This window comes from Monodon monoceros, unplaced genomic scaffold, assembly GCF_005190385.1.
Source record: "Monodon monoceros isolate NGI ecotype Baffin Bay Population unplaced genomic scaffold, NGI_Narwhal_1 Super_Scaffold_22, whole genome shotgun sequence".
NCBI lineage: Eukaryota > Metazoa > Chordata > Mammalia > Artiodactyla > Monodontidae > Monodon > Monodon monoceros.
In genome coordinates, this window is record NW_021703779.1 from 8665672 (window position 1) to 8690099 (window position 24428).

A 24428-nucleotide genomic window follows, 5' to 3' on the forward strand; every position below is an offset into this window, starting at 1 on the left:
TTGGAGGGACGTGAAGGACCCCGTTAATTTGGGGGCATATGTAGGGACCACCGTGAGCTTCTTGTCGATGAGGTCCAGAACCACCTGTAGCCCTCGGGTGTCTGTCTGTCCTACCGAAGCCAGGGCTCCGTGGAGAGTGATTCTGAAGACATCCCTGTTTCAGAACACTGACCAAGGCTCACAAGGGAAGAGACAGGAGTTCGGACACACAATCAGTCACGAAGCTCTCTCCATCACACACACACAGACACACACACACAGACACACACACACACACCCCACAGAGCCCGCAACTCAGGATGACAGACGGAAAAGCAACCCGTCCAAGTGCCGGCAAACAAAGGTGACCCAGCATCTCTCCGGACCCGCCGCGGACTTTCAGGGCAGAGTCTCAAGATGTCAGTCTGCCTCTACCAGAGCCCGGCACGGACTCCCTTTGCGTCCCGCTTGCCGTTTTCCTCCTCCTGGAGCTTTGCTTCTGCTGCCGCAGGTCGACGCCGGCACCAGAGCCTTTGTCTCCCGGATGCAGGGGAGGGTGTTTTCTCTTCCAGAAGTGGGTACCCTGGGTGTTCTGTCTTGCAGCCACCTCTTCAGAGTTCCCTGACCTTTGGACCAACTCCGTTATTTATCCTAGTCGGTGTCATAGCTTCTTGCAGCTGAACCACTCTGGCGAGGCGGACTGCCTTCAGGGTGGGGGTGTGAGTTACCCCACCAGGACCACAGGGTCCCTCTTTTCTCTACGGGGTGGCTGGCTGTGCGGGGTAACTGCCTTATCCGTCCTTCTGCACATGCAATGTGCTCCTCTCTCCCTTCTTTTTTAATCTTCAACTTGGTGTCTCTGGGTCCTCACCCACTTGGAGTTCCACGTGCTCTACCTCTGTTTTATTTCATCTCTGAATGCATGTTTTTAGGGGGCCTGGGTCGACGATTTTTCAGAGGTGTTAGAATTCAATTGTAAAGTGATAAACCTTGGTCACAGACTCAGATCTGAGGTGCCCCGTGGATATGAACACAGGAAAGATGAGGGCGGGGTGACTGGACGCCTTTCCTTGGAGTCCAGCGTTTAACCTGGTGTTCATTTCAGAGGCTCTTCCTTAATGTAATTTCAAACACTGTATATATAGACCACATCTTCTTTATCCATTCCTCTGTCGATGGACATTTAGGTTGCTTCCACATCCTGGCTCTTGTAAATAGTGCTGCTATGAATATTGGGGTGCATGTATCTTTTCAAATTAGACTTTTCCCCGGATATATGCCCAGGAGTGGGATTACTGGATCATATAGCAAAGGAGTTGCTGTCTTGAAGCCAGGAGAAAGGGACGACGTTTACAAGCTTGGGTCGTTTTCACCTTGGGTTTCCTAACTCTTTGGTGAGTATAATCTCATCGTAGAAGCACCATAGAACTTACATTTGCTGCAAAAGCGCATCGGCAAGCTTGATACATTCATCCCGGTTGTACATACAGAGAACACCAAGACTGTTTCTCTTCAACCTTCTGGAACTGAGATGACCTCTTTAAAACCCCAAACAAGTTGACTGACAGCAAAATCAAACCATGTGAAGTACCACTTAAGGAACAGAACACATCCGCCACGGGGTAGTTCAGGTTGCTAAGGCAACAGATTTTTAATTCACAGGTGAATAAACCCCACAGCTATCTTCCCTTATAGATCTGAGGTTTCTAGAAACTAAAGTCTGCTTAAAAACACACATGGAGAAAGTAAACATTTCGTTATCTGTTAACAAAATCGCACATAGTAAATTCTGATCAGCTGTAATTATCCGGATGTTTTAAACAAAACCCTCTTCTTTCTTTCAAAACAACCCAACATCGTAAAAGCCAAGCATGCTCTATCCTCAGATGATCTCAGAATATCCCTAGTTTCCCACTTGACTGGCACTGTTTGAAGTGAATTAACTCATACATAAAATGCTGGGTTTGGGATTTATCTTTCCAAGAGGTTTTTTTTTTCCTTGCCTACCTCAATGTGTTTACATTTTCTTGTTGAAATATTGCATAGTCTATAATTTGTTAAAAGGAAATATTTAAAAATGAGTTGTAAATCTGAGTGCGTGAGCTGGGCCAAGGTTCTGCATGACATAGAAAACAGCCCAGCTCCCCTTAGAGCCGGTCACTCAGAGTTTCCTCCAAATGGATACCAACTCATGGTCCAAGCATCCCATAGTCAGTTTCCAAGGGTCAGAGCAAGGGTTGTCCAGCTCTGTGTGAAAATTTCCAGAATCACTTATTTCCAAGGCAGCCCATCTGATGTGATGATACAGATGGTGAGACATTCTACTCTGGAGTTGGACTACGGTTGGGTTTGTTGTAAAGTTTACGTTTTGTAGACTTTGTTATAAATTCAGCTCCGTCCTAAAGAGCAGTCCAGACGAAGGTGGACTTCCCTGTCCCTAGAATGTGCTTCCTGTCTCTCTCTGGAGTTGTTTGGGTCACACTCTTTAGGGCACAACTTGGATTTTCTTGATAGCGATGGTCACTGTTTACATGGCACACTCTGGGCTCTCAACATCCCGTGTCAGGGCCACACGACGAAACAGAGCCCTCCCCTAGATTCTGAACATCTGAGAGCATAAGGTGACAAAGCGTCCTTCCTTTCATGACTCTTATCTTTCTAGCAACATTGCTTCTGGTTATATTCGCTTGATAGCCTCCTGGTTAGGAATTGATTAGATGAGGCATATGGGATTTAAGGATGGTTAGACCCTCTTGGGTTGGTTGGATCTAACCTTTTCTGTGTTTCTTCAGTTCAGGGGAGATTTTCAACTGTTAGTTGTCCAAATATTCTTTCTCCTTCTCTTCCATTCTTTCTCTTCTTTCTGTCTGGGGCAATCATTGGAGTTTTGCTGGACTTTTATGATCTTCTAGATGCCTTTTGAAAGGCTTCTTGGAGGAGAATCTTCTCAGTTGTATTATTAGTTCAACAATTCCCTAAGTAAAGAACACTGTATAGTTACCTCACATGTTGAATTATTTATCACCATTTTTAATTTATTTTTATTTATTTATTTATTTTGCTGTACGCGGGCCTCTCACTGTTGCGGCCTCTCCCGTTGCGGAGCACAGGCTCTGGACGCGCAGGCTCAGCGGCCATGGCTCACGGGCCCAGCCGCTCCGCGGCATGTGGGATCCTCCTGGACCGGGGCACGAACCCGCGTCCCCTGCATCGGCAGGCAGACTCTCAACCACTGCGCCACCAGGGAAGCCCTGTCACAAGTTTTAAAATTTTCCACAAGCTGGGACCATGGCAAAGGACGGTAGAAGTTATAATGTCCAGTTTCCAAATTCAGGTTTTCTTTCCCTTTCTTCCTCTTTTTGGCTTGTTAACCTCTCATGAACCCACATGTTAGGAGAGTGGTCTCTGTCTCCACCTGGATTTAGCTGCGTTGAAGAAATTCATGGGGGCCTTACGTTACAGGGATATTGTGATATTTGTATTGACTGCCGTTGCGTTTGCGGGAGGACTCCCGGCAGTCATCGTGGCGGCATCCTGTACAGAACGACCTTCCCAAATTGGGTTCGGATCTCACTGTCTGCCATCCACTTGCAAGAGGGAGCCCTGTGATATCTGGAGAACTCAGAGTCCTTCCCCACACCTCTGCCACACCAGACTCCCCCAGCGGCAATCCATGTGTCTCTTCCAGGACTTGACGCTTTATTTTTAAATCTCACAACAAATACTGGTGACAGGTCTTATCTCCATTTTATAGAGGAAGAGGGAACGTTTTGCAAAAGCTTAATTAATGTACTCCAGAACCAACGGCAGAGCTGCAGTTTACATGTTAGTCCTCACGCATAGCTGTGTACTGTGGTCTCCCCCGTGCACCAGTGTCTCTCCATGCACTCATGCACACGCCACATACATTTACACACACACACACACACACACATACACATACACAACCACTGGCTCCTTTTGTTTCTTTGCTCTGGACACAGAAATGAGCTATTCCCAGTGTGCAAAGTAGGAACGGTTAAGTGGGAAACTTAACTTCCTGCTTAAGTTTCAGTCTCTCCCAAGGGTTTTTATTTATTTAAAAAAATTTTTTTGTCTGCATTGCTCAGCTTGCGGGATCTTGGTTTCCTGACCACGGACGGAACCCGAGCCTCGGCAGTGAAAGCCCAGAATCCTAACCTCTGGGCCACCAGGGAACTCCCCTCCCAAGGGCTTTTAAAAAGAATAAGAAGTAAAGAGAATGAGACAAAGCTGAAGGGAGATCTCCCCGTAGCATCTTAGGGTGTGAGGCGATCTTGCACGGAAGGGTCAGTCTGGGAAGAATGGAAGCACCCATGTTTTGTTTTGTTGTTTTTTTTAAGGTTTAACTTTATTTATTTATGTTTGGCTGCTTTGGGTCTTTGTTGCTGCGCACAGGCTTTCTCTAGTTGCGGCGAGCGGGGGCTACTCTTGGTTGCAGTGCGCGGGCCTCTCATTGCGGTGGCTTCTCTTGTTGTGGAGCACGGGCTCTAGGCACGCAGGCTTCAGTAGTTGTGGCGCGCGAGCTCAGTAGTTGTGGCTTGTGGGCTCAGTTGTGGCTCGCGGGCTCTAGAGCGCAGGCTCAGTAGTTGTGGCTCACGGGCTTAGTTGCTCCGCGGCATGTGGGATCTTCCCGGACTAGGTCTCGAACCCGTGTCCCCTGCATTGGCAGGCGGACTCTCAGCCACTGCGCCACCAGGGAAGTCCCGTGACTTGTCGTTTGATGCTGCTTCACCCATGACTGCCAACCGGACACCGAGGCATCGGTAGACATCAATGAAATAGATTGAAATGCGTGAATTGTCATCCACGGACAGCATGCAGAGTAGATACTGGAGGCCCCAGAGCTCCCTGAAGCTGCGTCCCAAGACTTACCAGATGCTCTCACATCCTGTTTTCACAAACCACAGAGGAGCCAGTGTAATTTCCACCCAGTAGAGATAGTGCCGCTGAGATCAGCTGCAAGCAAGCCGCAGCCTCCCACTCCAGCTTCTACAAGAGTTGGCTGGGAGGACAGTTAAATGGTCCCAACCCGCTAATGGATATACAAAATGAAATTATCCTTTTTTCTGCTTGTCCATTGCTCCCCAGATGTGTCCTTTTCTCATTCACGGACTTGTTAGCCATGGTCAAGTGGAAATCTATGTTTTTGTTTAATTTTTAAAAAATTTTTAGCGGGATATATTTGTTTTACAATGTTGTATTAGTTTCCGGTGTACAGTAAAATAATTCACTTATACACATATATATTACGTAGCTTCTTTTTTTACGTTCTCTTCTTCTTTCCATTGCGTCTTTTTAGGTCTTCTGCCCGTTTTTGGATTGGGCGGTTTGTTTTTTTGATATTGAGCTGCATGAGCTCTTTGTATATTGTGGAGATTAATCCCGTATCAGTTGCTTCATTTGCAAATAACTGACACACACACGACTACATATAGAACAGATAACTAATGAGAGCCTACCGTGGAGCACAGGGAACTCTACTCAATGCTCTGTAATGACCTATACGGGAAAAGAACCTGAAAAAGAATGAATATATGTGCATGTGTAACGGATTCGCTTTGCTGTACCCCTGAAACTAACCCAACATTGTAAATCAGCTGTACTCCAATAAACATTAACTTGAAAAGTCCATTTAAACTGTATTCTGAAGCACAGGAAACCCCATCACCATGAAAAAAAAAAAATGATACTGGTGAGGTTTGAGCTCTTACCCGTAGGGGAATATGGAGGAGAGGAAATTATCCAAAATGATGATTGATGAGGCGCCGTGAGAGAGGTACGGAGAGCAGAGAGGAATGGCTTCTGGGGAGAAACAGCAGTGAACAGCTCCAGGAAGATGGGTTCTTGGGTTGGAAAGGAGGTCGTGCCCTATTTCCCGGGGCAGCATCACAGCAGTGGTGGTTTGGGCTGCGCAGTCAACGTCACGGGAGAGAAATGAGTGTGGTCCATGTTCGAGAACATTCGGTGGGGACAGGAAGGGGAAAGATGGGGACAGTAGCTTCAGGGAAGGAGGAGGGAGGTCTCGGGAATGTCTGAGGACGCCTGCCAGTTCTTTTTTCCTTTGAAAAATGCCCAGCCCCACCTGACATCTGGCATTTTTATGTCACGTTGGTGGAAGCAAAGGAGAAGAAAGGGCGGGAGAGGATGTCAGGAAAATGCCTCACGCAGAGAGGAGTGGGTGGACAGCTGTGGTGGGAGAGGCAGGAGATGTCTGCGGTCAAGACATGAGTTACGAAGGGGCCAGATGGGGAGACTGGAAAGAGTGGAGAGGATGGAGTTTGGGAGGGACAACTGGACACTCACGCTGGAGGTGCCGCTTCTCGTGAAGATACGCCACCAGCGCTGCATCTAAGATGGACGGAGTGTGCCTTGAGTGAAGCTGCTGGCATAAAGATGACAACGTCCCTGAAAGCTGTCCCCATTCTTATTAGCATTTCTTCACGTCCCTTGATAGAATGACAGGACATTCTCATTGATGGCTTTCTACCCTCTTCCAGGCATTTCCCTTGGTGTGAAACGCAGTGCTGAGTAAGCTGTATGGCTTCTTCTCTTTTCTTTCTTTTTTTTTTTTTTTTTTTTTTAACTTCACAGAACTCCCGATGTCCCATCTTTCTACAGGCATCAGATTGATGTCATCTAAACCTCACCATATGCTTTTCGTTAATGATGGAAAGTTTCTTTCTCATCACCAAAGGAGTTTATGAGAGACCTAAGGGTATAAGTGAAACACTTTATTACTAAAAAAAAAAAAAAAAGAAAGAAAGAAAATTACCTGTGTCTTTGGGAAAATTATCTGGAGATATGAAAACATATAGGAAAGTTAATAAAAAGGGATTCTGCACTGTTTCCATCAAATGTTCCATCCTCTGTAATGTAATGTCTTTTGTCAAGTTACGGGAGCAAAGCATATGACGCTTAATCACAGCATCTTGAATTCATATGGAGAGGCTGCATATGTGTCCAAATATGCTAAATGGACAGATTCTGGAAGTTCCAGATGTGAAAATTAAAAAAAAAAAGAAAATACAGTTCATCCCCTGAAGTTCTGTCAGAATCCCTTAGGACTTGTTCATATTTCTTACTTAAGTAAGAATGTTTACTAACACTACTACTGGAGTAATACTACTTTGGGAGAAGCTAGTTATCTTGAAGGCATCTCCACCGCCATGTTTCAGTGGCCGTGAAAGATTTTCTCTTCTTTCTGGGAGAGTTGATATTTGTTTGGCTTTTCTGACCAACTAACGTTTTGGACCCATGCGCTTGTCCCAAGGTCCCTTTCATCTTGCCTTCCAGGAGAGAGCAGAGCGGAACAGAAATGGAAGAGGATGGATGCGCCAGGGCTCAGGATAATGTAGGCGAATCGTCCACTGTAAAAGATAACTTCATTTTCTCTTGGAGAGGCACCATGAATGGGGGAAACGTCGGCTGGGCTTCTGGCCCCAGTTTGTCCCTCTAACCTCTTGGGACCTCTCTGAGATATCTATAAACTCTGAAAGGGAAAACTCCCAAGGTTCGTTTTCATTCTAGCAAACACTGCTTGTTTCCCTTCCAGCAAAGAAATGGCATTCACCGGGTGGTCACGATGCATCCGCATTCCCACTCTTCCAGAGTAGTCATTAAAAAAACATCACCCCTCAAAATCGTAACAACTTCTCCCTGTCATAGCCTGAATCAGTGTCTCCAGAGATAGCAGGTGTCTGTCTCTAGAACTGGGGAATGTGACCTGATTTGGAGAAGAAATCTTTGCAGACTGTCACCTTCAGAACTCAGCCTTGTCTGAAAATCCATCCAGTCAAGGTTAGATTTTTTTTTTGCTTTTATTTATTTATTATTTAATTTTTTTATTGAGGTATAGTTGATTTACAATATTATATTCATTTTGGGTGCACAGCGCAGTCACTCACTATTTTAAAGGTTTGTAGTTATTATAGAATATTGGCTGTATTCCCCATGTTCTACAATATATCCCCATGGCTTATCTCTTTTATACATAGTAGTTTGTACCTCTTAATCCCCTACCCCTCTATTGCCCCTCCTCCCATTCTCTCTCTGCACTGGGAACCACTAGTTTGTTCTCCGTATCTGTGAGTCTGCTTCCGTTTTGTTATAGTCATTCATTTGTTTTATTTTCTTTTTAGATTCCACATATAAGTGGTAACATGGAATATTTGTCTTTCTGTGTCTGACTTATTTCACCTAGTATGATCATCTCTGGGTCCATCCATGTTGCTGCAAATGGCATGATTTCATTCCTTTTCATGACTGAGTAGTATTCCATTGTATATAGGTACCACATCTTCTTTATCCGTTCCTCTGTCGATGGACCCTTGGCTTGCTTCCACATCTTGGCTACCGTAAATAGCACTGCTGTGAACATGGGGGTGCATGGATCTTTTTGAATTAGTGTTTTCATTTTCTTCAGATACACAGCAGGTTTGAAAAGGGGGGACGAAGGTCCACAGCAGAACATGAAGCGGGAAATCCTTTCCTAACACGTGCTGGGGGTAGAGCCGTGAGGTTGCCCCTGGGATTCCCGAATCCTGACCATCCAGGCAATGCTTGCCTATCCGGACCCCCGCCCTGCCTGGACCCTGCCTCGGAACCAGAAAGCTCTAAAAAGCCTGAGAGATCGAGGCAGGTCACCAGCAGAAACTGGAAACAAATGCTCCATCTTTAGATGTAGGTCACTGCTTCTCCCCGTGGTGGAAAGCACACCGTTCATCATCCATCTGGCATATCAGTTGAGCAATGACTGGCACCTAACCACAGCCTCCGCCAAAGCTGTCTGCCGTGGGGGAGGTCAGCCTTGAAAATAATTTTCCAAACACGTTGGACCTCCAGATGCTTTCAGTGTGGAAAGCTAGAGTTCATTTATTAACAGCGTAAGTGCATTTCCCCTGAAGAGCAAATGAGAAGAACGTGGTCATCTGCTCTAGGCAAGCGCGACACAAAAGGAGGTGGAATGAAGTCCCCTCTCGCAGAGGGGCTGTGCGTTCCTTGCAAAGGTGTTGTTACTATTTATGGGGAAGGTCATCAGTTTTTCTGAAGTGAGTGTGCTAGCAAACCGAGAATTTTTAAAGAATAAGGTTTTTTTAATTTGATATACGACACTTACATGTAGAAATTGCAATTTTTCTTTAATTAACTGATTTATTTATTTTTGGCTGCGTTGGGTCTTCGTTGCTGCACGCGGGCTTTCTCTAGTTGCGGCAAGCGGGGGCTACTCTTCGTTGCGGTGTGCGGGCTTCTCATTGCGGTGGCTTCTTTTGTTGCGGAACATGGGCTGTAGGCGCGCGGGCTTCAGTAGTTGTGGCGCACGGGCTCAGTAGTTGTGGCTCGCGGGCTCTAGAGCGCAGGCTCAGTAGTTGTGGCTCACGGGCTCAGTAGTTGTGGCTCGCGGGCCTAGTTGCTGCGCGGCATGTGGGATCTTCCCGGACCAGGGCTCGAACCCGTGTCCCCTGCGCTGGCAGGCAGATTCTTAACCACTGTGCCACCAGGGAAGCCCAGAAATTGCAATTTTTAACTCACTTGAAATGGCTGTCCTCTAATTGCTGGGTTACTCTACATGAGAAATTCAACTGCATGGGTGTGGGTATAAGCATAAATTCATATAATATGTAATACATATTATTGTAGCTATCTATCATCTACCAGTGTTTCATATCTATCAATCATCTATCTACTGTCATCTATCAAATCTATCAATCTTTCCTCTATCCATATCTATGTATCTGTTATCTATCCATCCACCAATCATTTATCTGTTCTATCATCTATCTAACATCTATCGAATCTGTAAATCTTTCATCTGTTCATATCTATCTCTCCACCTATCACCTGTCATTTATCTGATGTATCTATCTTTCCATCCATCCATCCATGTATCTGTCTATGTATCTATCTATCCATCCATCCTCTATTTGTCTGTCTGTCTCTCCATCCATCCGTTTATCCATCCATCCATGTATCTATCTATGTATCTATCCATCCATCCTTCTGTATGTCTGATTGTCTGTCTGTCTGTCTACCTATCTATCCATCCATCCTCTATATGTCTGTGTCTGTCTGTCTACCTATCTATCCATCCATCCTTCTATATGTCTGTCTGTCTATCTACCTACCTATCTCTCTATCCATCCTTCTATATGTCTGTCTATCTTTCTATCTATCTATCATCTCCCCAGTAAATCATTCACACATAATACCCTCAATGATTCTGCCATTATTCTCATTCTTCAGGTGAAAAAGCACCTGATGGAGTCACCATTTACCTGAGGAAGGGGGACACAGCCATAGGAGATGGAGCTGAGATGTGGCCTCACCTACCCTTTTCATTAAAGGTGTGTGATTTGCAATCACACTTACATTTGACCTGCTCCAGGGTCATGGTTACCCGTATTCATTTGTGTACACAACTATATTCAATTTTGTTATTGTTCTGTAGAATATCTTGCAGTAATTCAGTCAGCATTATAAATACCCACTGGGTATTTAATTTTATTCCACCTTCCTATTACTGTTCAGAGTCCCTGGAATACATCTTTTAACCCAGTTTTTTGAGTTTGTGAAAGCGTTCTCTCTGATAGGGGACAGAAGGTGAATTTCACTTGTGTGAGCTTCTCAATCACAAGGATTCAGAGGGAGTGGGAATTTACAATACAGTCGGCTTCTAGAGAAGCCCGTGGGAGCCCATATAAGTGCCCTGCTACCTTTGACCAGTGCTTATGGTCATGGCTAAATTTGGTTCTTTGTTTTACTGTTGATGTAATAATCAATTACTATGTGATTACCATTAAGCCATCTGACCTATTCCGGATGTAGTTTAAAAACATCTCACTTAATGTTCTCACCCTGCCCCCAGGAGATAGGACTCAAAGGGATCAGTTTTACCGTGGGAAGCAGCCCAGGCACCAGAGCCCTGTTTCCATGGCAGGTAGAGGTAAGTAAGGAAGTGCCATACAGCGGTTCTCATTGCTTCAAAGTATCTTTGCATGAAATACGTCTTGATACTTCACAAAGAGAGTGCATTGCTCAAATCCAGATGTTTTATGGGAAAGTGATGGAAATATTTGTATGGCTGAATTCTAAGTCTGAATTTGAAGCATTTCCTTCGCTCAAATGTTTGAGGACTTTTCAAAATTTAACTTTATTATTTTATTGAAGTGTAGTTAATGTACAATATTATATAAGTTACAGGTTGTACAGTGTAGTCATTCACCATTTTTCAAGGTTATACTCCATTTATAGTTATTGTAGAATAGTGGGTATATTCCCTGTGCCGTACAATATATCCCTGTAGCTTATTTTCTACATCATAGTTTGTACCTCTTAATCCCCTCCCCCTATCCTCCCCCTCCCCGCTTCCCTCTCCCCACTTGGAACCACTAGTTTATTCTCTGTATCTGTGAGTCTGCTTCTGTTTCTGTTTTATTCACTAATACTAGTTGTATTTTTTAGATTCCACATATAAGTGATATCATACAGTATTTGTCTCTGTCTGTCTTATTTCGCTTAGCATAATGTGGAGAGAACTTTCATTTATAGGGACGATATCAGCTATACTGAGGGACGCTCACCACCCAGTCTGCCATGAGCCCCCATGACAGATGTATAACCATCCTGTTTCCATGGTCAGTTATTGGGGTTTATGCATCGGCCCTTACCCAGGCACAGAAAATGTGGATTTTTCCATGCCTTTGCCAGACGATACGACGTTAAAATGCCATTCATTTGGGTCAGCCAACCACCTGAAAGATGCGATGTTTGGGGAGGTTGGCTTGAAGGACCATGGCTCGTAGATAGCATAGGTGTTACTTTCAACTCACCCTGGACCACCCCAAAGCTGAGTTCTTAGACCACTGCTGTTGTAGTTCTCCACAGAATTGCTACCTCTGCACAGCACTTTGTTAGTACGCACTGGGTGTTAAAATGAAAATATTTATAGCAGAGTGCATTTCCAAGTTATGTCACTGTGTTCCCTGTGGGGGAACTATTGAAAACATTTTGGGGATTAATGACTCAGAGATACGACTGGAACAGCTTTTCTTCCCAGGGAGAATTGTTGGGAAATGGTTATTCACAGAACAGAAGAGGTATCACTTTTTCCTTTGGCTGCCAAGAAGCTCAGAACTCAATTATTTTTAAAAATCTTGTCCTTGTGGTGGACAGGGACATAAAGACATTGCAGGTGAAGGGGTTGAGGGAAGAGTACATTTTTAAATATTCTGTCTTCTGAGGGACAGGGATAAATTGGGAGATTGGGATTCACACATACACAGTACTATCTACCAAATAGACAACTAATAAGGACCTACTGTAGAGCACAGGGAACTCCACTCAGTACTCTGTAATGACCTCTATGGGGAAAGACTCTGAAAAAGAAAAGGTACATGTGTACGTATAAGTGATCCACTTTGCGGTACACCTGAACCTGACAGAACATTGTAAATCAACTACACGCCAACAAACCGTTTAAAAATTAAATAAATAAATACTCTGCCTTCTAAAATCTTTGTGATGGTCAGATTAAATTTATATTTGTTTGGAGAATTGCAAACATATACAAAAGCAGGGAGAAGAGTATATTGTATCCCTCAAATACCCATTGCGCTGAGCGATTACCACCCCCTGGGTAATCTTGCTGAATCTATAGCCGCACCCACTCCCCTCCTTGGACCTCCAGACTCTCCTTGAGGCTAGTCACAGGCGTCAGACAATTGCATTCAGTTATCTAATGTTATCTTATTTTGTCCTGCGTATTCTTAAGCAATAGACACAGTACCTGTAAGGCATGTGGTGGGGAGGCAGGCAGACACATGCATATTTGCACAAACGCATGTGTTTTTCCCATGAGTCACTCAACTTCTGCAGCCGTGCTTGGGTTTGCATTCACCCTCAGCCTTGGAAACTGGCCCAAGACCATCCCTTGCTGGTGAGAGGGTGTCCAGTTGCCAGGTCTGTATGGTGTTGATGGCTCTTACCCGAAATTTTTCCTTTCCTTGGACCCCAATGGCATCTTCCAGAGTGGAAAGATGCAATATAAAAATAAAAGTATATCTCCCGTTGGAGTTGGAGGGAACCAATAATTCTTTTCTTCCCTCACCCTCTCGTATCTGGAATCACTACCAAGGGCTGCATTTACCAAGGAGACGATGCTGTCATCCTCGGGATTCTGGGAGGAGAACCCATCCTATCCTAGCATGAGATGACACTACATATGTGCCACCTGCTAAGCTCAAGAGGTGACGTGAGTCCAATGCTTCTCAGTACTTCTCCCCTCGTCTGGGAGCCGAGAAGCCCAAAAGCCAGAGAGACGACACTTGCTCTCGATCTTTTCTTTTCTTCAAAACGCCACGACTGTTTCCATGATCCCGCCTGCCTACATCCTTTCAGCTCACTTCTCGGAGTTGCTTCCACATAAATCACCACCTAAAAGCACTATGAAATCACCCACGACGCCGTCCTCTGGAATGCGCTTCGGGGTAACAGCTGCTGTTGGGTTTCTGCTCTTGCAAAACTGGTATTTATGGTAATCCATTTAGCAATTATGATTATCTCAGTTTGTGGGAGCTTGGCAGGGAGTTGACATGGCCTGGCTGCTTTGCAGAAGGAAAGATAATGGACTGAGTTTTCCAGAAGGAGATGACTCAGCGCCTTGAAAGCTGTGCGGAGCAGGGCTGTGCGGGGCTCGTTAGAGGGGAAATGGGATCTCTTTAGGGACACACCCATTACTGGAGACAGCTGGGGCTGTCAAGGGTGGCGTGGGCCTTACAGACAAGGTGTCCTCAAAGGTGGAAAACCCTCAGAAAAGCATCGGGAGGTGATGTCTGCGGAATCTTCCATAGGAGACTTCTGCAGAATAAGGTGTCATCGCTCAACATCACAGAGACTGCACAGCTAATGGTTTCTTAAGGTTTTTGCTTGGCTTCTCCTCAGAGACGTAGAGCGCGGCTTGGCACCCGTCGTCTGTACAGAGCCAGGGAGGAAATATTGGGGGCTTTCTCGGCCCTACACGTCGTCTCAGCTACTCATCTCGGCCTTGCAACGGGTACACAGATACACGCGGTGCCTAAACGGATGCTCTTGGTTGTGTTCCAATAAAGCTTTATTGATCTGAACTTCACATAATTTTCAGGTCTCACAGAATATTGACTTCTTTCATGTCTTTTGACTTTTTCCCCCAACCATTTAAAAAGTACATACTTACTCTTAGCTCGTACACAGAAACAGGCAGCTGGCACGATCTGCTGGGTTATTTGATGCGTTATTAATCTACGGGTTATTGTTCGCCATCTGCTAGTATAGATGACCTGTTTTAGCATTCTGCAGGGAAACAGAACCCATCGGATATCTATCTATATCTATATATCTATATCTGTATCACCTGTCATCTTTCTGTCTAGTCTGTATGTCTGTCTATTATCTACCCATCTCAGTCTATGTAATATTATCTATCTAATCCATTGCTCTGTCAGTCATCTATTGACCTATCTATCTGTCATCTATCTACTTATCTATTATCTGTGTGTCTATCTATCTACAGAGAGAGAGAGAATTGTTTACGAGTAATTGGCTCCCATGATAATGGAGACCCAGAAGTCCCACCATCTGCCATCTACAAGCTGGAAACCCCTTCCTACTTGCTCACCTGCAGAAGAGAGGACTGAAAGTGACTGATCCGTGTCCCAGGATACTTCGCAGCTGGGGTTGTCCCCTGAGCCAGATTCCTCCAGGTGCATCCACCGTCATTGCAGGAGTCCCAGAGATGAGCTAGAAAGGCTCACCATGAAGTACACATCTCCTGGCTAGCACCATGCGGTGGGGTCCTCTGGAGATGCTGGGGCAGGGTCCACTCTCCAGCCTTGGTGTCACGGAGACTGCAGAGTGGGGTGACAGTGTGCTGTTTCCACGCAAAGGTCTGAGGGGCTCTGGGTGCTTCTCTTAACTCCATGGAGCCTGGTGCTGTCGTTCCTGTCTGTGAGCCATCCAGCCTGGTCCTCCAGTATCCCAGACGTTGTTCTAAAAGCAGAACGTTTGAAGCTCTAAATGCTTCTATGTGTGGAGGCTGATAGAATCCTCATTTTCCACATGAGGAAGTTAAGATTTAGGGAGGTGAAGAGGTTTGAGAAGCTGGTGGCTAAAGGTGGTGCCGTTAATAAAATGAATCCCAAGGCAATTCACCCATTCAGTCTGATTCCCCTGCTAGTACAGCTACTGTGGCCTTGCGGGCAAGGAAGGGGGCAGATGGAGAAAACAGATGCTGATCCTGTCCTCGTAATGTCCAAACAACAAGGACTTGCTTTTATCTGTCTGCAACTGGACTTAATTAGAACGTTAGATTGCTGAGCTGAAATCACCTGCTGGAGTTGGGTCAGACCATCAGACATGCCTGCGTTAAGTGGCTTTGTTTAAATACAGCCTGCAATGGATAATTTTATCTGTCAACTTGGCCAGGCCACAGTGACCAGTCAAACGGTTTAGATGTTTCTGGGAATATATTTTATACCTGGAGTGAACATTTGCATCGGTAGCCTTTGAGTAAAGCAGATGACCTGCTGTAATGTGGTGGGCCTTATCTTGCTGCCCTGATGACACTTGGACGTACGACTGAAACATCAACTCTTACTGAATTTTCAGGCTGCTGGCCTGCCCTGGGGATTTTGGACTTGCCAGCCCTAGAATCATGTGAGCCAATTCCTTAAAATAACTTCTCTCCCTCTCTCGATGGATAGATAGATAGGTAGATAGATAGATAGATATAGATAGATAGATAGATAGATAGATAGATAGATAGATAGATAGATAGATAGATAGATGTGATGGATGGATGGATAGTTAGATAGGTAGATAGGTAGGTAGATAGATAGATAGATAGATAGATAGAAGTGATGGATGGATGGATGGATAGATAGAAGTGATGGATGGATGGGTGGATAGATAGATAGATAGATAGATAGAAGTGATGGATGGATGGATGGATAGATAGATAGATGATAGATAGATAGATAGATAGATAGATAGATAGATAGATAGATGTGATGGATGTACCCAGTGGTACATTTGTAAAATGAAAATAGATGTATGAACCCATTGACATTTATCACCCCAAGTCTGTAGTTTACATTAGGGTTTGCTCTTGGTGGTGTACATTCTGTGGCTTTGGGCAAATATATAATGACATGTATCCATCATTTTATCATCATACAGAGTAGTTTCACTGCCCTAAAAAATCTTCTGTGCTCTGTCTGTTCATTTCCCTTTTTCCCCTAGACCCTGGCAATCACTGATCTTTTTTTCTGTCTCCATATTTTGTCTCTTTTTTTATCATGTCATAGAGCTCGAAGCACACAGTAGGTAGTCTTTTCAGATTAGCTTCTTTCGTTCAGTCATATGCATTTAAGTTTCCTTTCCCAGGTACTTTTTTTTTCTTTTCTGTACTTATTTTTTTAATATGTATTTTTTCATTGGGGTACAGTTGCTTTACAATGTTGTGCTAGCTCCTGCTGCACAGCCAAGTGGTCCCACTGTATGTATGTATACACGTGTCCCCTCCCTTTTGGATTTCCCTCCCATCCAGGTCACCACAGAGGACCAAGTAGAGTTCCCTGTGCTATACAGCAGGTTCTCACTAGATATCTATTTCATACCCAGCGGCGTATATAGAGTTCAGAAAAAAAATTGTCTATGTGCCTATTTATAGTAATATCTATAAGCCTTTCAGGATCCATCAGGGGGATTTCTCTTTCCCCAGCATCACCTCCCCCTCTGCTGTCATCAACTGACAATCACTTTTCTGGTTGTATTCCTCACCAGTCCTATATTCCAGATGTGGCAGCTGGGCAGGCATGCACGTGGACCACTATCTCTGTACATTTGCCATCCATAAACACTCACTTCATTCTACAACCATTTCTTAATGTCTAGCCTCTTCACAAAACACATAGGAGTGAGGACTCACCCGATCTACCATTTTGGAAATGGTCTATAAATGCTAGAATGTGTCCTGCCGACATCCATCCTGCAATGCTCAGCTCACAAAACCCCATCTCCTCTTCCAGGATCCTGCCCTAGACTCGCCCCGCCGGCATACATCGCTTCTCTGGGCCTCCACGGTACCCAGGGTGACCCGCCCCCAACCCCCAATGGAATGAAACGATGCCCACGGGCAATGAGCCAACCCAGTGAGGCATGAGGAAGATTGGAACCATCTGGAGAGGAAATCTCCATGAGTCTCTCTCTCTCTTGTGTTGTTTTTTTTTTTTTAATTTTTATGGGAGTAGAGTTGCTTTACCATACTGTGTTAGTTTCTGCTGTATAGCAAAGTGAATCGGCTCTACGTATACCTGTATCCCATCTTTTTTGGATCCCCTTCCCATTTAAGTCACCACACAGCGGTGAGTAGAGTTCCCTGTGTTACACAGTAGGTTCTCATTCGTGATCTATTTTATACATAGTGCCAATGGTGGATATATGGGAGATTGGGGTTGACATATATGCTCTGTGATTCTCTCTAAATAGCCTGGGTTCGGAAGAAATGGAAGCTTGGCTAGCGGGTGGCAGGACCCCAGTGGTAGCATGGCCGTGGGGCATGCAAACTGGACGGCCAACGCCTGCATCCATCTGATGTCACCTACAGTGGACACATCAAGCATGGTGGGTTGTCCATGGCTTAGACGTCTCCTTCTACCAGAAGCTCCCAGGTGTGTCTGATTGGAGCTGAATCATGACAAGCCAGAGTTGAACTTGCTGGGATAAGAGCCTGGAGCCAGACAACCCTGTCTCTGTGGAGATTTAGGGGAGCAGCAGGGACCACCCTCCTTGGCCACTAGTTCTGGCATCGTGGAACCCAACTTGTCTTCTGAGAACAGATGGGCTCCATGGGGAACAGGTGAACCACTGAGAAATGCATGAAAGATTCTCACAGCCGTTGACAAAGAGGATAAATCCAGGACGAAAATGGTGGTCGACCTCTCTCTAAAAGAGAACACCCGACCTGGGCACATTACCTTATTTGTGGTATTTTCCACCTTCTGATCATTTAGAGCAGCTCGGGGGTAGGACGGCTTTGTTCTAATCATTTGAGAACTTGGGCTTACACTCTCCACCCCCCGACCCCGTTCTAAAAAAAAAAATCCTCCAAATCTCTTCTTACCCTCCAGTTTCCCCCTTCTGAGAATGGTCCCACTGTAGTTGAACCTTGAGCCACGTGGAGGTTCAGAGCACCAAAAATTCGAGTATAACAGAGTCAGCACTCTGTGTCCATGGTTCCTCCATATACGAGGGTTCAGCTAACTTGGATCGTGTGGTACTGTCGTACATACTTAGTGGAAGAAATGTGCTTAGAAGTGGACCCATGCCGTTCAAACCTGTGTGGCTCAAGGGTCAACTGTATATATACATAATTATTCAAGTCAAAACCTGGAAGTGGGTGCTTATTGATTCCTTTCTTTCTGTCCTGATCTGAATAATGGTAAACCTTAGAGAATCTACCAACAAAGCAATACCCAGCCCAGCCACTTCTCCCCAAACCCACTGTGACACTTGGGTTTCTCCCTCCTGGTACTGAGTCCGCTGGTCATGCTGGATCCAAGGTGTTAATGCACGTCAGACTTTTAGTCTCATGCTGGCACACAGTAGGTGCTACAGAATTGTTGCCCATGATTATTCCGAGAGTAATTGCCCACCCCACCTCCCAGTTATTCTTCCATTGAATGGTTTTCCTCCAAACTGCTACTGACATAAAAGCAACCTGGCCTTTATAGTGATCAAACATCATGTATTAAAGGCCTTTCTGGGCAGAAGGATAATTCCATGTCAGGTGCAGTCAAGTTTAACCGTGTGTGACTGTGAAAACTGTGATAAGGTGGGTGGTAGAATTTTTATAGGAGATGCTTTTGCCTTGGGCATCAGATGCACGCCGTCACGGGAGAAGGCTCGGCAACGGTTCATCTGAAAGGACCACGCCGCGATGTGTTTGTTTTCATTAACAGTGTGCTTGGTGTTGGAAATCTGTAGCGTATGGGTGCTCGCTTAAACCAGTTATTCACTGGGTGTCATTTTCTTATAGAAGCCATACTAAGCGTCTCCCCGTTCTACGTCAGGTACCACGTGGTGCTATACAACAGTGCAAAAATCGTGCAGCCTGTTTTGCTTTCATTTTAGAAACAAAATGAGGAATAGCTTGATTATCTTGAGCACTGACGAGCTGAATTTGAAGGAGTTGCAGGTGGAGGCGTGGGTGGTGTCCTTGTCATTGGGTGATGGGAGGACACCACCGTGCTTTGTTTGGGACAGATTCGGGAAAGAGAAGAAAAATGGGATATCTGTGTGAAACAGCTCTAATGTGGTATTCTCAGACTTTAACGTGCTCACGTGTGAGTCTGACATGGTGGGTCCGAGGCGAGACTTGAGAACATCCATTCGTGGCTGGCACCCAGGCGATGCAGATGCCCGGTGGCCCATGTGTTGAGTGGGAAGGTTCTAGAGACGTATTCCAGTGGCCCAACATAGTAGCCAGTAGTCCTCCCTGCCTAACTAAATGTAAATGATTTAAAATAAAAGACAACTTAAAACCTTACTTCCTTGGTCATACCAGCTATGTTTCAAGCAAGTGCTGGGTAGCCGCCATGTTGGATGGCACAGCATAGAACGTTATTCCAGCACTGCAGAAACTTCTACAGGACTGTGTTCGTCTAGAGGCTGGCTATCACCAAGGAACATGTAGTTACAATAAGGCTAATGGGTTTTTAATCTTTGGGATTTTTTTTTGATTTTAAGATTCGAAGGGGCATGAATGAATACCCACGTGAAATTCTGTATACCAGCGTAAAGCCCTTCATAATCAGGGCACAAATATATGTCCCTCAGAACATGGGGCTCCCTAGATATTCTAAAAAGCCCTGATATGAAAGAGCTAAATCCTGAAAAGTGTCCCAGATTGCCACATTTCTAAATATGTTTGTTACACATACTCCTATACCCCCTATGTAGGGTAGCTGTAGAAGTCTACAGCTGTTTATATACACGCATCTGCATATTCTCATATTTTCTTACAGTTATTTTACATTCTCTAGGTGAGCAAAAGACAAGAAGATTCGGGCTTCCCGGAAGCGGAATCACGCAGGTGAGTAAACAGCTGAAAAGTCAACCAATCGTGTTTGAAAATGAGAAACTCACACTGGCTGCGCTGTCACTGGAGATGCAGGAGGCTGATCCCGTTGAGACGTCGGGGGCTGTGTTGCTGAGAGTAAGGCGAACTGCCTTGACAAAGACCCCGGAGAATTTCGTAGACTTAACGCAGCCACAGTTTGTTTATTTTAAATGACTCGTCCTTTGCAGGTGTTCCTACTTGAGGAGATTTCTTCCCGGCGGTGAGTGAGAGATCCAGGTTCCTGGCCAAACTGGTCCTCTGCCGTCAGCAACACCTGCCTCCCAAGGTACCCCTGCTTACATTTGTTGGTTTGTTGCTGTTGGTGTCTTTTGTTGCCGTCGCTTCAGTGCCGCACGGCTGGAAGAGAGAAAACACGTACACGCTTACCCATGGGATGTTTCCATGGTGTACATCCTTCTATTCACATTCCTTGAGCCAGAGCTCAACCACACAGACACATCAAATGCTGAGACCAGCTGGGAGGTGATGCCAAGCTGAGAAGAGGGATAATTTGCTTTGGGATCAGTTAGTAGCCTCTGCCCATGGATAAAACCCTCCGTTGATGCGTATGCAAGCAGTGACAGGACTCATCCCTTGCTGCCGGGACTGTACGTTGGTACAATCGCTTTGGAAATCCATTTGGCGCCTTCTTGAAAAGCTGAAGGTGACTCAGAAGTTCCCCTCATTGGTAGAAACTCTAGAGAATGTCTTGCATGTGTGTCCGTGTATAAGCGTGCTCTCAGGAGTAATGCCTCTCATACCGCAACCTGCAGACAGCCCTCGTGTCTGCTGGCAGGAGAGCAGATATATAGAGTGTGAAGTGATCGACAATGGAATATTGTACAAAAGTGAAGCAAGTTGACTGAATATACAGGCAACGTCCTCATGCATTTTAGAAATGCACAGTTGAGAGAATAGAGTACAGGAGACCAGACAGTGTGCTATCAATGAATAAAGCAAGCAGAATGGAATACTAATATGTTGTTGAGAAATACACAGACCTTCGGCGAAGTCATTACTATTTTCTTATTGCGCAAAAAATTTGGGAAAATACTTAACTCTGGGGGGAGTGGTTCTCGAGGAGCACTGAAAGGAAAGGGGATCCCAGAGAGTAATAACGATTTGGAAATGTTCTCGATGTTTGAAGCGGCTGGTGGATCCATGCTTGTTTTGTCTATTCTTTACCTTCACATCACTGCATATCTTCTTTTGAAGATCGCCAACAGTTCACACAAAAAATAAGTTCGTTTTAGGCGCAGTAAACTAGTTTTAGCCAGTCCTGGGTGGCTTCCCACCCCCTGGTTAATTCCCCATCGTTGAAAGGATCTTTTTGATTCACGAGTAGCTTCTCTACGACCGTCTTTTGCTGTCACCATCATTTGCGGGGCTTATTGATCAAGAGGTGGTGACCCAACCCAAACTAGGTCCATACGATTGATCCCGGAGGGAGGAAGCTCCTGGAACCCTTTCAGATTCAGGGCAGAAAACAAACAGACTTGGCTGTTTTGTCTTTAGTTTGTAGAAGATCTTTTCTGGAAGGTTCCGGTCTTTTTCATCAATGGCTGTTCTGCAGGGTTGTGATTTTGGTGTGTCCGTGAGGTGAGGTGACCTCGGGGTCTTTGCTCCGCTGTCTTTGCTGTTTGGCTCCCGACTGGGCTGTTTGGAGCCTGAACTCAATTCCTCTGCTTCCCATTGCTACGTCCTGCCACCCCGAGTCTCCTTGCCTCTCTCTTGAGGAGACTAAGGGTGTTCGAATAGATAACTTGGGGAAGACCCTGACACAGGGTGCATTAGAGGCTTGTTCAGTTCCCAAAGATCAGTCCCTTATGAGAGAGTTGCCCAGGAAGCCTGCAAGTTCCCGGCGCCCTGTGTCACCTCTGTCTCTGTCCGTGGCCCCGAATCAGCAGCTATGTGTCTCTCCCCCGCACTGCAGGACCCATTGCCACATCTGCACCGTGGATGTTACCCTGCCCTGAATCTCATTTACAGCATCCCTCTGCGGCTTTCTGCCCCGAGAAATGCTCCCCAAACATCTCCCCCTGAGACACACATGCCTCTGCTTTTGGAATCAGCCCCAGAGATTCACCCCCTCCCTCCCTACTACTTCCCTGGCATCCCCCCAACAGAGCCTGGCACGCTCCCTAGATGGTCTCTTTGCACTGTCTGTCATTTCATGATAGCCCTGGTCTCACTTCCCTACTCATCCCCCGTTTGCCCGGTGGTCTCTGAGCGATGTGAAGGTAGGGGGTGCAGCTTCTCATTTTTATCAGTCCTGGCCCAGCACCGTGCCTGCTTTCGCCAATTACCACTGAGCATTTTCGAGAAATACTAGGCATGAGAAGTGCAGCTCAGGGATGAACTGTGCATACCGGTGCCTCAGTGAGCTCAAGGGTCCGTGTCTTAGGTGGGATCCCCCAGAAAGCAGGGAGAAAGCAATGAGGCTGCGCTGGTCCAAGGAAGTGGCAGAGAGGGAACAGGGGCCGGGGCAGGGAAGCGGGGAGAGACAGCGCAAGGCGGGGTTACCGCTTCTGGGTATGAGCCAGGCTGACTGCTCCATCTTAGGCGCCCTCTTCCCAGTGGACAGAAGGAACTGACCCTCAAACAGAGGGAGGGAGAAGAAATTACCGGCTGGTAGATGCCCGTCTGCCGTTGTTCAGAGACTCCAGCCTTCCACGTGGGGTCTTAGCCTGCCCATGCTTTGGGGTTGTAATATATCAGCTGGAAATGGAAATGAATATATGTTTGCATCTGTATACGCATATAGATCTATGTGTGTGAAATTGTGAAAAAAATATATATATATATTCCCCAGAGAACATGTATTATATTCAATATTAGATTTAAGATGGACATATTATATGTTATAATATATAAGGCATATATATGTAATATATATAACATATATATATGTCTATATATAAGTATATGTATTAACATACATAAAATAATATTATATATAATATTATATATTATTATTGCATATTTGATACATATATGTATAGCCCATTTGGGCTGTTATAACAAAGTACCACAGACTGGGTGGTTTAGAAACAACAGACATTTATTCTTCCAGTTCTGGAGGGTGAGATTTCAAGATCTGCTGGCAGGTCTGGTGTCTGCCGAAAGCCTGATTCCTGGTTCATAGACGGACATCTTCTTGCTGTGTCCTCACACGGAGGAAAGGGTGAGAGAGCTCTCTGGGGTCTCTTTTATAAGGACACTAATCCCATTCATGGGGGCACCGCTCTCCTAACCTCATCACCTCTTCATACCATCACCTTGGGGGTTAGGGCTCCAACATACGGAGTTTGGAGAACATAAACATGCAGACCGTAGTGATGTATCTATAAGGAGATTTGCTGTAGGGAAGTGGCTCATGCAGTTATGGAAACTGAGAAGCCACAAGATCTATAGTCAGCAAGGTGCAGGCTCAGAAGGGTTGATAGTGTCAACTCCGCTCTGGGTCTGAAGGCAGAAGACAGATGTCCCTGTTTGAAGGCAGTTAGACAGAGAGAAGTTCCTTCCTTTTTGTGGGAGAGCAGATCCTTACGTTCTACTCAGGACTTCAGTCGACTGGATGAGGCCCACCCACATGGGGAAGGGCAGGGCGCTTCATTCCGTCTCCTGATTCAAATGTTCACCTCACCCAACAAGGTCCTACTGTATATAGCCTGGGGAACTATATTTAGTATCTTGTAATAAACCACAATGGAAAAGAATCCGAAAAAGAACATATATATATATATGTGTAACTGGATCACTTCGCTTTACACCTAAAACTAACACAACATGGTAAATCAAATGTACTTCAGTTTTTAAAAAATGTTAATCTCATCAAGAAACGCCCTCCCAGACACACCCCGAATCATGTCTGACCAAATATCTGGGCACTTTGTGGCTCAATCAAGACACTTAAAATTAACCATCATAATGTGTGTGTGTGTGTGTGCGTGTGTGTGTGTCTGTGCGTGTGTGTGTGTCTGTGTGTGTGTGTCTGTGTGTGTGCGTGTGTCTGTGTGTGTGCGTGTGTGTGTCTGTGTGTGTGTCTGTCTGTGTGTGTGTGTGTCTGTGTGTGTGCGTGCGTGTGTGTGTCTGTGTGTGTGCGTGTGCGTGTCTGTGTGTGCGCGTGCGTGTGCGCGTGCGTGTGTGTGTGTGTGCGTGGGTGTGTCTGTGGGTGTGCGTGGGTGTGTGTGTGTGTGTGCGTGTGTGTGCGTGTGCGTGTGTGTGCGTGTGTGTGCGTGTGTCTGTGTGTGTGCGTGCGTGTGTGTGTGCGTGTGTG

At 45.5% G+C, this 24428-nt stretch overlaps 1 protein-coding gene across 9 annotated transcripts in view; it reads left to right on the forward strand.

The window, feature by feature from the left end:
• PRKX (protein kinase X-linked) overlaps positions 1 to 24428 on the forward strand; it is a 210673-nt gene that overhangs the window by 125451 nt on the left and 60794 nt on the right. For 6 of the 9 annotated variants that reach the window (XR_003796375.1, XR_003796374.1, XR_003796376.1 and 3 more), the window contains exons 9-12: positions 10240 to 10340; positions 10862 to 10939; positions 20073 to 20122; positions 20338 to 20435. The gene's annotated coding sequence lies outside the window, so the exon portion shown is untranslated. Of the gene's footprint in view, positions 1 to 10239; positions 10341 to 10861; positions 10940 to 14542; positions 15223 to 20072; positions 20123 to 20337; positions 20436 to 24428 lie in introns of those variants that run through there. The other 3 variants (XR_003796378.1, XR_003796379.1, XM_029240533.1) reach the window with 3 other exon arrangements.